The sequence below is a fragment of the Heterocephalus glaber genome, unplaced genomic scaffold, assembly GCF_053883595.1.
Source record: "Heterocephalus glaber isolate CG9 unplaced genomic scaffold, H.glaber_assembly_v1.0 deba00000621, whole genome shotgun sequence".
Lineage (NCBI taxonomy): Eukaryota > Metazoa > Chordata > Mammalia > Rodentia > Bathyergidae > Heterocephalus > Heterocephalus glaber.
This window is the reverse complement of record NW_028258153.1, coordinates 8,035,609-8,047,978: the sequence shown is the minus strand read 5'-3', so window position 1 is coordinate 8,047,978 and position 12,370 is coordinate 8,035,609. Positions and strand designations below refer to the sequence as shown.

Genomic DNA, 12,370 nt, shown 5'->3' with positions numbered 1-12,370 from the left:
CCCAATCCGAAAATGGGCATCTGAAATGAACAGACATTTCTCAGACAAAGAAGTAGAAATAGCAAATAAACATAGGAAAAAATGTTCAACATCTCTGATCATTCGAGAGATGCAAATGAAAACAATGCTGAGATTCCACCTCACCCCAGAAAGAATGGCTGCTATCATGAAATCAACCAATAACAAATGCTGGTGGGGCTGTGGGGAAAGAGGAACCCTGCTCCACTGCTGGTGGGAGTGTAGACTGGTGCAAGCACTGTGGAAATCAGTATGGAGATACCTCAAAAAACTATGACTCGGGCCAGGGATTTAGCTCAGTGGTTCCACCGCTTGCCTCACAAGCACAAGGACCCGAGTTTGATCCCCAGTACCAAAAAAAAAAAAAAAAAAAAAAGAACTAGGACTGGAAGTCCCATTTATCCCTGCTATTCTTCTGCTGGGTATCTTCCCCAAAGAATTAAAAGAATCATACCACAGTGATATATGTGCACCCATGTTCATAGCAGCCCAGTTTGTAATAGCTAAAACTTGGAAACAGCCCAAATGCCCATCAACTGGAGACTGGATAAAGAAAATGTGGGTTTTTTCAAATAAAATGGAGTACTACTCAGCCACAAAAAACAAGAAATTAGAGACATTTATTCCTAAATGGATGAACATTGAGGCGCTACTCTTAAGTGAAATAAATAGGAGCACCCAGAAGGAAGCTCCCCACTGCCATCCCAGGCTCCTAGGGCAGAGAAGCTCAGCCAGTCCCAGCACCCAGAAGGAAGCTCCCCCACTGCCATCCCAGGCTCCTAGGGCAGAGAAGCTGAGCCGGTCCCAGAACCCAGAAGGAAGCTACCCCGCTGCCATCCCAAGCTCCTAGGGCAGAGAAGGTGAGCCGCTTGGGCTCCAGAAGCACCACCCCATCCTGTGGTAATGAGAAAACACATAAACAAGCCTCAAAAACAGACTTCCAGATCACTTACAGCAACCCCAAAGGGAAACCAGATGGAACAATCAGATACTCAACCACCTGGACTCTCTGAACTGGCAACAAAAGAGGATCTGGGAAAAATGAAATCAGAAATAATCACTCATATAACGGCAAAGATTTTGCTCATGGTGCAAGACATGATTAATAAATCTAGAGAGGACACAGATAAAAAAATAGAGGATCTGAGGAACATGATGGAATCCCAACACAGGAAACAAATGGAATCCACAAAACAGATACAGATTTCCAAGAGATTACAAACTCCATCGAAAGTCTGCTCAGCAGAATGAACCAATGTGAGGACAAAATTTCACATATTGAAGATAAGATTGCAATTAGTGAGGAGGAAAAGAAAAATTGCTTTAAAATTGTAAGGGAACATGAGAAATCAATCCAGCAGCTGCTAGACGATGCAAAGAAGAATAACATAAGACTGATTGGAGTCAATGAAGAAAGAGGAGAGAGTGCAGATGACATAAAAAAACTGTTCATAGAAGTGATGGCAGAAAACTTCCCAAGGAGGGAAAAAGAACATGACATACAGATAAGTGAGTCATATAGGACTCCAGCTAGCCTTAATCAAAAAAAAAGCTACACATAGGCATATAATAGTTAGGATTCCAGAAACCCAACAGAAGAAGAAAATTCTACAAGCAGTGAGAGAAAAGAAACAAATCACATACAAAGGAAAGCTCATCAGAATCACAGCAGACTTCTCAATGCAAACCCTCAAGGCAAGAACAGCTTGGAGTGATGTATTTCAAGCCCTAAAGGAAAACAGCCTCCAAACCAGATTGTTGTACCCTGCAAAACTATCTTTCAAAATTGATGGAGAAATAAGGTATTTTCATGATAAAGAGCACCTCAAGAACTTCATGAGTACTAAACCGGCACTCCAAAAAATTTTAGACAATACCCTAGGAAAACACAATGAAGATCACAACCCCACGAAACCCAGCAGAATGAATCCACTGGACATGACAAATTAAATGCAAAGGGGGAGAATCCAACAAAAAGAAAAAGTCATGACAAGGCTTTTAAAATTTTTAACTTCATCTCCCTAATGAGTGTACAATTCAATCTTATTATTGTACTGATTAGTATTTTTCTGATTCTAGAGTTGCACACCATTCCTTGTGCTATACTGGCTATTTATCATCTTCTTATGTCTACTTTTTAATTGGGTTGTCTATTAATGAGCTCTAAGAATTCTTTATATATTCTGGTCATAGGTTATATGTATTGTAAATGTGGTCTGTTTAAGGACTACTTTTCATTTTAATGATGTCATTTAAAGTTCTAAATTTTGATGGAATCTCATTTCTCAATTTTTTTCTTTTATACATCATACTTTTTGTATCCTAGGTAGTTCTTGCCTACCCCGAATTCATAAATACTTTCCCTTATAATTTCTTCTTATAGCTTTATACTTTTAGGCTTTCTTATTTAGGTTCATAGATCCCTTCAAGTTATTTTCATGCATGGAAAAAAAGGGTTGAGGTTAATTTTTTATATACAGATACCAGGTATTCTAGTGCCATTTGCTGAAAACACTATCTCTTCCTCGGCTCTTGAATTGAGTTTATATTCTATAAAATGCTAATGTTAAATAACCTTTCAAAACTCAGTGGACCATATATGTGTGGTTCTATTTCTAGATTCTCTGTTTTATTCAAATGATCTCTATGTCTTTCCTTACACCAACACTGCCTTGATTACTGTAGCTTTAGAAGAAGTCTTAAAATTAGGTACTAAATGTCTTCCAACACTGTTTTTGTTTTTGTATTTGTTTTTGTTTTTAACTTTTCTATGTCCTTTGTACTCCTACATAACTTTTAAATTTCAATATCCAATTCTTCATTTATAGCAAGTATTCACAGACCTGAGTTTTTATATATACCTTGTGTTTTCTAATCCTGCTAAATTCAAGTACAAGTTCTAGGGGCTCCTAGAGCTTTCTTAGTATTTTCTCTGTAGATGATCATTTCATCTACATATAAAGATTTTGCTTCTGCCGTGCCAATCCTATCCTAGTTGTGTCATTTTATTGCCAGACTATTTTGGTGGGTCTAGGTTTCAAAGTTTAATGGACAGATAAAGAGTAAGCATATCTGCCCTTGTTCCCCACTTTAAGGAGAAAGCATTGTATCTTCTCCCTTCAAATAAGGCGTTCTCGCTGGAAGTATGGAGTACATGTCTTTAATCTATTGAGAAGTTTCTGTTCTACTTCTAGGCTTCTGATAGCTTTTACCATGAACAGTTGTAGAATTTAGACCAACACTTTTTCTCTAACTAGTGACAGGATCATATGGCTTTTTCCTTTACTCTGTTAAAATGATGACTTTTGGGGGTAGATCTTCCAATGCTGAACCAACACTGCCATCCCTATAACAAAACCACTTTCTACATCCTCCCAGATCTGACTTCTAATAGTTTGTTTTGTTAAATAAATTTCTATCTATGTTCATACTTTTTTCTTCTATTATCTTTATCCAGTTTTAGGATTAGCACAATGTTGATTTCCTAAAATGAGGGGCGAAATGTTCCTTCTTTTTTCTGCTTTAATTGTTTGTTATAATTTATCAGTTAAAATGTTTATGAGCCTGCTGTTGTCATATAGGTAGGTTTTCAAGCTAGGAATATACTTTCTTTAATAGGTGCTATTCAAATTTTATGCTTCCTCCAGAATTAGTTTCATTAATTTGTCTTCCAAGGTACTTCTTAGAAGTTGTGAAATTTATTTCAAAAAACTTTTTTTGTAATATGCTTTCTATATCCTTTTAAATTCTGTAAAATCTGTGGTAATGTCTCCTAGATCTTAATATTGTAATTTAAAAAATGTATAACTGATATTGTGTAACAGGAAGAAAAGGTCTAAAAGAGCAGGGGAATTGGGAGGGGTAGGAGAAGGCAAAAGAGGGAAAGGAAAAAATACGAGAAGAGGAAAAAAAATGGAAACAAGGTCTTTGCAAATAGGGACGGGTGGAGGGGGTGAAGGGAGGGCAAGGGAAGGGGAAAAAAAATAACAACCAAGGGACTCATGTAATGGTACAAGATCCCAATGATGAATGTAACTGTATTTTATACCTAAAATGTACCAATAAAGTTAATGGGGGGAAAAAAGTGAAATAAATAGGACACACATGTGTAAATACTGAATAGTTTCTCTCGTGTGAGAAATTGAAAGTGTAAACAAGGACAAAAAGGTGACATAAATAATGTGAAATAGGAAGAAAAGGGACAAGGGGGAAGAGGAAGTAGGTGGGGTAGGGGAAAGGAAAGAAGGGAATGGGATTAATATGAAAAAATGGAAAGAAAGTTTGTAAATAGGGAGGGATGGAGAGGTTGAAGGGAGGGCAGGGGAATGGGGAAAAAATAAGAACCAAGATTGATTATGTAAAGGTACAAATTTCCAATGATTAATGTCATTATATTGTATGCCTAAAATGTACTAGTATAATTAATAAAAAACAAGAGAAAGTGCTTACAGCTGTGCTAAAGTGTTTTTTCTATTTAATATCAGATCTAACACAAAAACATTTATAGTTGTTAACATGTATAAATAAAAATACTTGTAAGTTTTGAAAATTCTGGCTTGTGTTTGGACTGTAGAATGTTTCAGATGTACACAGTGTACTCCAAAAAATTCTAAGTATGTTCTGCTCCATAGTGTTCTTCATGTGATGACAACATTATTTTTTTTTCTGTTGTTTTGTGTTTTTTCTCACCAAGATGTTATTCTTTACTAAAAATCTGTGTTAATGTTACCACTATCCAAACAATTGATTTTATCTGCAATGTTGAACTATTTACCTAAATTTAAAATATTTGCTACTACTATGTCAAGTTAAACTTTCAAAAGTTTTTAGTTTTGATTTGAATTTATAAACTAAGTACCTTTCTGAAAATTCAGATAATTAATTTTCTATTTGAATCATCTAAAGACACTAATATAACACAGATTTTTTTATCTACTTGCCTGGTTAATTTTCTCATAATAGAGTCAATGACAGATATAATTTCACTTTTTAAATTTAGAAAACTTATTTGATCCAAATGAAAAGTCATAGTTCACAAATATAGAAATGTACTTTCTGTAGTTGTGTGTGTGCAATTGCTGATTTAGTGAATAATCGATAGTGTAAAATAGGAAGAAAAGGTCCAAAGGGGTAGGGGTAGTGGGAGGGGCAGGGGAAAGGAAAGAAGGGAAAGGAAAAAATGATGAGAAATGGAAAAAATGGAAATAAAGTCTTTGTAAATAGGGAAGGGTGGAGGGCATGAAGGGAGGGCTAGGAATGGGGAAAAAATAAGAACCAAGATGCATTATATAAAGGTACAATTCCCAATGAGAAATGTAATTGTGTTGTATACCTACAATGTACCAATAAAAGATTTTAATACCAAAAAAAATTGCTGATTTAGGATACAGTCTTCAAAAATATTATTCAATGAAATGGATATTAATGTTTCTTCAGTTTATTTGTGTCCAGTTTTCTATATGAATTAGCAATATGACTACTTCTAGTGAGGGATAATAAGACATTTTGTGCAAATTATGTTCTCATTCTCAATTTTCTGAAGGAATGGAAATTCAACACTTAATTTCTCATGAAATACATACATGTTTTTTAGAGTTCATTTACTTGTGTGTCAGTATACTTTTAAGAAATTATTATTAGTAGGTACCTTGAATACTTTTTTTGCATAGGATGTGTCAATTACATTGAATCTGGAAGTAGGAAAAAGAGAAATTATTATTATTATTATTATTATTATTATTATTTGGTACTGGGGACCTTGCTTTTGCAAGGCAGGCTCCAGAAGCACTGAGCTAAATCCCTGGCCCGAGAAACTATTATTATCACAAGTAGTCTTCCAGACTTCATGAGTTGAGGGCACACATATCACACACTGTACAGATACTGAAAGTTCAAAAAAAGAGTTTTCCAAACACATCCTATTTGATTTTAATGTAATAAATAACAAAAGGTTTTATTTATTAAAAGTGGATAACCTGGGAAATTTCACCCTGGGTCTAGTATTGAGGCAACAGACATTGTTTAGGGTTATCTCAGTCAAACCTAAAGGCATGGTCATCTTATCTACGACTGACCCATACTTTATAAAGAGTCCATTGTGAATAAAGCCTCTGCACTCTTCCTATTTCAAATGTGCCATCTGTTTCCTGATCAGTCCTTGGCAGATAGAGTGGGAGAAAAGTCTCTTTCCAATATATTATTACATGACAAAAGCAGGTCACAAAGGAGAATGACAGTATGATTCACATTAAGTATGCTAGGTAAATACATTTTTTATAATTTCATAGTAACAAATTCTGGAGGTATATACATCAAAGTGTTACTGGTAGTTATATCTGGATGGTAGGATCACAAATGATATTTTTTCTTTTCATATTTTCCTTATGTGTATTTAAAAAGTACTTATAGTGAGCATTATTTTTCACAGTCCTTTGTGAGGAATAGAGATTGAAGTGATGTGTTGCAGCTCTACTATGGTTCTCACTGGCTACACTGTATTTTCCAGTGTGCATCTACTCTGTTAGAAATGAATGTCTAAATTGCCACCAATTTCCTTGGACAGTGAATTTTGCCCACAGGTGAATTCTCCACTAGATACCTGTGGAGAATTTCTTTAGGATATTACTCAAGAGTGTCACTGCTGGTCAAAGACTATGTCTAGACATAAGTCTGATTTGGTTGAGAACTTCCAGACTCAACTTTACAATGACCACATTTGCCTACACTCTAATCAGGATGTCTTTGTGTCCACATCTCAACAAACACTTTATGTTATAAAATATTTGGATGATGTCTACAATCTGATGAGTATAAAATGCTACTGTTATTTTATTTGCATGTCTCAGTTACAAAAAAATATTTATCTCTTCCTATCCTGTTTATTCAACTGAATTACTTCTGTGATTGTGTGTTCATTTTGTTTGCCCATGTTTTAATTATGTGTTCTGTCTTTTACTTTGTTGATTCCCAGGAGTTCCTTGTAAATCCTTGCTGTAGTTTGGATCTTGAATGTTCCTCAGAAGCCCATGTATTAGAGGCTTTGTTACTGGGATGGAACTACTCGGAGATGCTGGAATCTTTGAGAGATGAAGCCTCATAGCAGCACCATAGGTAATTGGAGGTGTGCTCTTAAAGGGGATTGTGAGATCCTAGTTTCTTCCTTTCCTTTTTCTTACTGATTGGTGAGCAATTTTCTTTTGCTTTGTACTTCTGGCATTATGTGCTGGCTCACCACAGGTCCAAAGTAATGGGCCCACCAGTCATGAACTGGAATATCCAAAGCTTTAAGCCAAAATATACCTTTTCTCTTTATAATCGAATATCTCAGTTATTTTGTTACAGTTACAGAAAGCTCACACAATCCCCAAAGTTTATAAACTAACCTACATATACATGAGCATTTTTCATTAAACATAGATGGCCAGCTCTCAGTCATCCATAATAAATGGAGAAAATAAAGGTTTGAGTGCTAAACTCAAATTCATTAATGTTTAGTTTGTGAATGTAGGGATAAAGATATCCATCTGTGAATGCATCAATCCCTGATGGTATCATCTGGAGCCCTACTTTGGGAGTAGACACTATCCAACTGGATCATGACAAGCAATGAAAGTAGACTTCAGGTGCCAAACACGCTGGCTGTTGCAGTCATGACCAAACTGGTTAACATAGAAAGTGTTTGTATTTCAATTTAAAAAGGATCATTTGAGTAATAAATAACAATGAATAGTAAATGCATTAAAGATAATGGACATTTATTGAGCCTTTTAAAGTGTCAGTCACCCAACCACAAGCTTTGCCTACATTATAACCCAACCACATAGGTGCTACCACTGCACTCATTTTACAAATGTGACAACTTAGGTTTGAAAAGCTTAAGCACTTGCCCAAAGGCCATACTGGTGAGAACAGTAAGGTCCAGGGATTAAACCCACTTGGGTTAACTGATAGGTTAGTAAAAATCTCTATTGTAATTATTTTCAAAGTCATATGAATAGATTATCTCTGAAAATATGATAAACATTCTTGAAGAAGTCGTATAGTGATAAGAGAAAATTGAGTTTGTAAGTAAGGTCTTTGGAGAATATCTAATTCAACCAGCCAAACTTACGGTGCAGGAAATAAAACTGAAGGTGCAATGGTATTTGTTCAATAGTATACAGATGACTTGTAGTGGAACTGAGATTAGAACCTATATTCTTTGTCTCTACGTTCTGGTGTTTTCTTTTAACTGCTAAGGAAGAGTCAGTGACTACATATACTTCATAGGACATCAACAGTAGCCATGCATCAAGAAGTTTTGGATAAGTACGATGGCATATTATTATCAAAACTAGATTCAGACCCAAATAACTGAGGCTATTTGAGAGGTGATGAGAGAGGAAGAGAAGTGACTCATTTATATTCTTAGAAGAATTGTTGTGTGTAAAATATTCCTTTACCTCAACTTAGGAGAACTAACAGCTACAGTATGGAGAGTAAGAAAGAAAGAAAGGGAGAGAACAAGTATATACATGTGGGTATGTTTATGTAGATACACATGTTATGTGTGTATGTGTTATAAATACGTATTTACTCATAGATACATATAGAATTTGCTAGAAAAATGTGTACACACTTCAGGAAAAGAATAATAGTATGTGTTTTTCAACAGGTGGTGTTACCCTTATATGGAGGCCCTAGAGGATGTTGTATATTGGAGAAGACCCACTACACTGCTGGCCCTTAGTGAAGAAGTTGAAAATGCCTGTGCAGCAGTCTCAGTGACCAAGGTTACCCGAGCAGCAGTTCGCTGAACTAATAAACACCTGGAAGCTCACGGCCACCACTCGGAGCACCTCTTCTAATTGTAGAGGCCAAAGGTAACTTGTATTAATCTCAAGATGTCTCAATAAATTTAATATTAAAATATTTATACAAGTTTTTCTTTTCCTGGTGTGTATATTCTTTGACAGACTCATATATGTACTCATACACAATGATATACATATATTTGTAGTTGTATATGTGGGCTAGAAAATTTTAAAAGTGAAGAGAGAACCAACCAAGTTCATTTTGTTTGGGAATGTGAAATGTTTTGGTTTCCATAACAGGAAGCTGTGAAGAAAGATGATTTTTAAGATTTTTACAGGTTGAAATTAGGGGGATTAAATGGCCAGTTATGGGTAGCATAGAGCATAGCCCTGTCAAAAGAAATATGGCAGGAGAAGAGAGAGTCGAGCCAAGAGACAGTGCGGGATGGGAGACATGACATCCCGAAAGAGGATTCGGCCCCAGGCTAAAGAGTCACCCAAAGATAGGAAAAAGTCAGTAGCCAGTAGAGACTAGCGCTTATGGGAGGCTTTGATGCCAAACAATCTGTATGAACATCTGAACATAGACCATAATAGATAGTTGGGAGTATGCTTGTCCTACGTATATATGACAAGGGAAGGAAATGCAGACTAGAAAATCAGCAACAATGGACCAGGAGACTATGGAATCAGAGTTCCATCCAGCAAAGAGAGGCATCATCCCCTTCCTCTTGGTGATGGGAGCAATGCAGAAAGAGCTCAGGGAACTTATCTAGGTATGAAAAATAGCAATAAAGCCATCATTTCACCAAAGGTCTTTTTCTTTGACAGGGTGGGGAAAGATGGAGAGAAGGAAACCATTGGGAAAAGAGAACACAGGTGCAGACTGTAGCTCTGCATCTTCCAGGAGGACTTTAGAGATGCTTGTTGGAGGGCAGAGAAATGCAAAGCAGGTAAGAAGCAGCACCCTAGTTAAAGAGTGAGCAATGGAAAGAATCTAGAAATAGAACTAGAGGATCCAGTTCCAGTACAAGGAGTATGAAAGAGATAGATGAAGTGGGGAGTGAAATCCCCTTGGGGAGGTGGGTTGGATGTAGGCCAGTGGGATGGTGGAAAATAGCTGCTAGTGCCAGGAGAAGAATGAATTGAGTGAGAGGCCATGGGAGGGTGGGGGAAGAGGGCACAGGGCAGGTCCCACTGGAATTGGAGACATAGAGTGAGAGATGATGATTATTCCAGCTGTCCAAATCCATTCTGTCCATCTTATGCTGGCAAGATGAGGGGCTGGCCGGGAGCTGAGAATGGCAGGCGAGGGAGGACAGGGATGCTGGCGAGGTGAGGGTCAGGGTGCTGGCTGTCATGGCCAACATGAGTGATAGCATTAACCCCCATCATTTGTATCCCAAGAGTCAGATTCTCTTTTATTTTTGTAGTCTGCAGAGTGCTGATCCAAGTCTAGATTGTGCTCCCAGAAAGGGTGAGACACAGTAAAAGAAAATGTCAGCTGGGTCCTCAGAAGGTCCTCCCTGAGGGATGCTCCATCTCTGTCATAGCCTTGGACAGAACCAAGCTGGGCAGAGGAAGGGCAGTTCTCTGGCCAGGGTTGGCTGGTGACCTCGGGCTTCTGGATTCCTGTAGGTATCACCCCTTCCTGGCCTTGCTCCTTACCCATTTCTCATGGAGGCTGCTTGGACTGGAAGGCCTCACAAAAGGTTATCAACAGAACAAAGCAGGCCTGGGGAAGCAGGCAGAGGAATTCGGCCAAGTATAATCTATGTTTCAAACCTCTTTCTTTTTGTTCCCCAGCACTGCTAGGACATGAAAGAGGAGGGTGTGGAGGAGAGGAGAGTGCCTGTAAAGTAAAGGTGATTATGACCTAGTCTCTCTCATCACTGAGACTTGGAACTCACGGGTAAGGGCTGCAATCCTTTGCTGACTAAATATCTGCTTAGGGATTATCTCTCCTGCCAATTCTAGAAATTATAAACTAGCCCACACCATGACACCCCAGATTCTAACCAGCCCATTTTGTCTTATCTAAGGTTTTTGTTCATTTATCCATTTTCCCCTCTTTTTCTTCATCTTCTTATCCTTTTGTTGGAGGATGAACTTTCTTTATGGGAAGAGCCCAATAATCAAAAGGTCTACATATTGGAGATGGAAGTCAAGGTGCCCCCAGGACCACCTTGTCTGGTGGGGCTCAGGAACAACAAATGACAGAGGCCACAGAAGAAAGATTAATGTAAACTCAGAAAAGAGATAGAGTCCTTGAGATTCCACCCTTCCTTCCTCCTTCCCTCTCTCCCCTACTTTTTCTTTCTTCTTTTTTCCTTCCTTCCTCTGCAGCTTCATTAAGATAAAATTCATACAGCATACAGTTCTCTAAAGTGTACAATTCAATGGCATTTGGTACATTCACAGCATTATGCAGTACCATAGTTTAGAATATTTTCATTACTGTCAAAAGAAATACCACAGCCCTTCGCCATTACCCCACAATCCTTCCATACCCCTGCCCCAGCCTAGGAAACTAAAGCACTATTTCTGTGAGCTTTATGAACCGAAAAGCCACCTTCACCAAAGATGTTGTATATTTATAGAATGCTGTAGAGCCTATAAATTGCTTTCCTATATTCATTTCACTTTCAATTTTTTCATAACCCATTCAGGTAGGCAGGGCAGGTGACTTTATCTTGCATTTTTCAGAATAATGTACTGGGGAATTTCTTAATGACATTCTGGCTTCTACAGAGGGATGAAGTGACACAGCTCTTCATATTGATGAAAGAAAAATACAGAGGAGTAAGTAGTATTTTCTTTTGTATTCCTTAAAGTTTAGGAAAGTAAAGGCAAAAAAAAAAACAAGATGAATAAACAAGAAGAAAGGACTTATACTTCATTTGGAGAAACTGAGGTGGAACACCCATTAGAATGCTCTGATTAATATTTATGAGCTGCTGGAACACACTGTCAAAGGGAGCAGCAAGATCTTCCTCTCGTGATTAGAAGAAAAATAAGAAGGAAAACATAAAACACAGTGGAGAGCTCTCTGGCAGGATTGAATTTAAGGAACATTTGTATCGGGAGACAGAGGATGGATGAGCTGGCTGTCCACAGTCTCTCCCAAGACAGGGACACCATGAAGGCAGGTGACAGAAGCATGTATCTGTAATTAGATGAAGTTATTCATATCCCCCATAAGGAGGAGTTCCTATTTATTTTTGGTGCTCCTGTCTGTAAAGTGAGAAGCTGTATACTCCCTCAGCTGTGGGCAAAACCCTCTATGAGGCATTTTAGAAACTGAAGAAAAGGTCAATGTATAATCCCTGCCCTTCAATTCAATGTTTACTGCCTACCAGTGTGTTTTAGTAATCTGCTGCCATGTAACAAACTGCTTTAAAACTTAGTGGCTCGAACAGTAATTTATCATTACAGTTTACGGTTCTGCATGCTGAAGAGGCTCAGCAGGACAGTTCTTGTTTGGGTTCGCTCATGAAATCCTAGTCACACACTGACGGGGGCTGCAGTTGTCTGAGATGGTCATCAAAATGGCACACTCT

General features: G+C 37.7%; 1 protein-coding gene across 44 annotated transcripts in view; it reads left to right on the top strand.

Moving 5' to 3' along the window:
* Nucleotides 1-12,370, top strand: part of LOC101715682 (uncharacterized) — a 348,006-nt gene that overhangs the window by 258,902 nt on the left and 76,734 nt on the right. For 39 of the 44 annotated variants that reach the window (XR_015449165.1, XR_015449164.1, XR_015449163.1 and 36 more), the window contains 5 exons: nt 6,989-7,128; nt 8,672-8,879; nt 9,642-9,763; nt 10,617-10,722; nt 11,517-11,612. The gene's annotated coding sequence lies outside the window, so the exon portion shown is untranslated. The remainder of the gene's footprint in view (nt 1-6,988; nt 7,129-8,671; nt 8,880-9,641; nt 9,764-10,616; nt 10,723-11,516; nt 11,613-12,370) is intronic. The other 5 variants (XM_087206121.1, XM_087206119.1, XM_087206122.1 and 2 more) reach the window with 2 other exon arrangements.